Here is a 2500-nt window from a genome sequence, read left to right as displayed (position 1 = left end):
CCGACCCTAGCTGAAATGCTCCTTCTTTGACGTCATCCACCCACTGTCTGGATGCGGCTCAGTCTCGTACCCAGAGTCCTCGGGCTTCTTGGTCAGTGGGTGAGCGCCCGGAGAGACTCTGGGATAATCGACTTGAACTATATTTTTGATTGGCCGCTTGCGTAACAATGGCAGTCCGATAGGAAGTCGGTAAGTAATTCGGAAGCCCCAGAATTTGGAGGGAGATTCAAAATCTAAAACTGGTTTCAGTGCTGTTTGTTTTTTTCTACCTCAGAAATATGTAAATCACAAAAATAAAAAACCACGAGGTTTGAATTATGTCTTGTACCGTTCGGGAATTTTCCCACGCTGCTAAAAAGTGATTACTGTTGCTGTTGCAAAACTACCTTGAGAAAACATTATATCAGTCTCTTTGAGGAGAAATCCGTAGAATAAGGTCTTGTCGAAGCCATTCAGAATTACGGAAACATCAAATCGATCGTAGTAGAGGAGGATATTTGTGTCGTTTATTTCGCTTCGTCTATTGAAACTCTCGAGAAATAAAGAAATGCGAACGCAAACTCTCTCAACAGTGAGAAACCTGTCAAGGAATATTAACCATTAAAGAGAAGAACAGATACTTGTTTATGTGCACCATACATCAAAGCATAAAGTCTACAAATACCTATTTTACCTTCAAATACTTACCCCTGCATAACATTTCAAATTTCGTTTTCCGTGAATCTTCTATTACATGTGTCACATATGAACCATGGCAATTACTAGGTTCGGATCCTCGTTAACGCAATTTATTACCAAGACTTGTTTACATTGCAATTAGAACGAAAAAGGAAAACTTGGGAATTTTAAGCAATATATCGCTTTAATCTAACACAAAACATGATCATTCAGATATTCAAAATGTCCTATGCATGATCCATTTCCTTCGCCTTTGTGTTTTTCAGCATTATGATTTGCAATACTTCAGGTTCACATGCTCTCAAGTTTGTTTTTGAATGTCGTAGATGTTTAGATTTCCAATTACAAACTGTGTTTTGATTGGCCATTTTAACTCACTGTCGTGTAAATAGTTCACCCTGAATTCAAAACAAATACGTTTCGTTTCTGGGAAAACGAAACAAAAACTTCCTTTTATAAATCGTACCGGGTATTCCTGATTTCTGTATTAAATTTAACTTTCATTTTACATTTATCTGTTCATCCACGCTTTTGGACAAGTGCTACATACCACGTGCTTAGATTTAAACGCAAACCCGAGGTTGCTCCTATACTTGTGTTTACGAGCAAGTGATCTCCTAGTAATACGATGAAATGTGGAGGACCTCGGTACATTGTTAACCAAAAATATGTTCCAGCAAGTTTGCTCCTTTTTCTGCTTTTATAAAATAGACGTCTCCGCCTTTTCTCTGTGATTCTGCTCTGTTCTCGGTCACATCTATGATGTTGATGCGCACGCAAATCACAACTAAAGTAAACACATGCACTTTTGCATATCGAGACCTGTATTTCTCCTTTAAAATCAAGGCTTTATAATCATTGAGAATCAAATGACTGTAAAGCCTTTCAAACTACATCACAATTATTTTTCAAAGAGCTGCTCACAGTCTCCACTGACGATATCAAATCTTGTAAAGCTAGAACAGTATTATACACACAAGATGGCAATGAACACGATCACTAATATGGCTAGTTGAACCAAGGATATAAGCTAGACCATTACAAAGAAACAAACGGTTTAACAATTGAAAAAAAAACGCAATAGACAAAAACTTATCATCGTAGTCAATGGTACACTGAGCGGGAGGCTATTTGTTCGCGGTGAAAATGATACAAGCGTGAGTCCATTTGTTCGCTGTGATAATGTTTTTACTTTGTCTTTAGAAGATTCCAATATGGCGTCTATGTTGTTTGTGGAGTTATTTTCTTTGTCGCTGTCATCTTCAGAGTGGTTATCAAAAAAGTACCCGCTGTTTTTTAAAGAATTAGTATTTTAACTTGTATCGCTTTCAATAGTTGCGTCCATTTCAATTACATTTGAGTACATTTCCTTTTCACTCAGTTCGCGGAACAACCCGTTTCGAAGCTGATCTTTTAGTGTCGAACTATCGCGAAAAGCGTATGCTTTTTTTGTATGTGTTTTGGGCGCCCCAAGAAGAAATCGATTAAGCCAACTCAACGTCGATCTTTAGTAATCCAAACAACGCATCACAGTGCTCTCCATAATCTTGGTTTACGTGGTTTTGCTTTCAATAACCAATGTAAACAGCGCCACGTGCCTTCTAGTGCGTATTGCCCAATCAAAACACCACCACATGCTTTCTATTGTGCATTTTGCTACACCAGAAAAAAAGAAGATAGCTAACGTGTTTTATAACTCGGTGTCCTTATGAGCCCAAGTAATGAAACGATCTTTGTGTAAAGGTCACTAGTGATAAGAATAAAACGCAAACAGCGGTTACAAACATTTGCTTGAACTGCATAACCTTTTATAAGCTTAACG

The sequence above is a fragment of the Montipora capricornis genome, chromosome 6 (assembly GCF_036669925.1).
Source record: "Montipora capricornis isolate CH-2021 chromosome 6, ASM3666992v2, whole genome shotgun sequence".
Classification (NCBI taxonomy): domain Eukaryota; kingdom Metazoa; phylum Cnidaria; class Anthozoa; order Scleractinia; family Acroporidae; genus Montipora; species Montipora capricornis.
Note: the sequence above shows the minus strand (reverse complement) of the source record.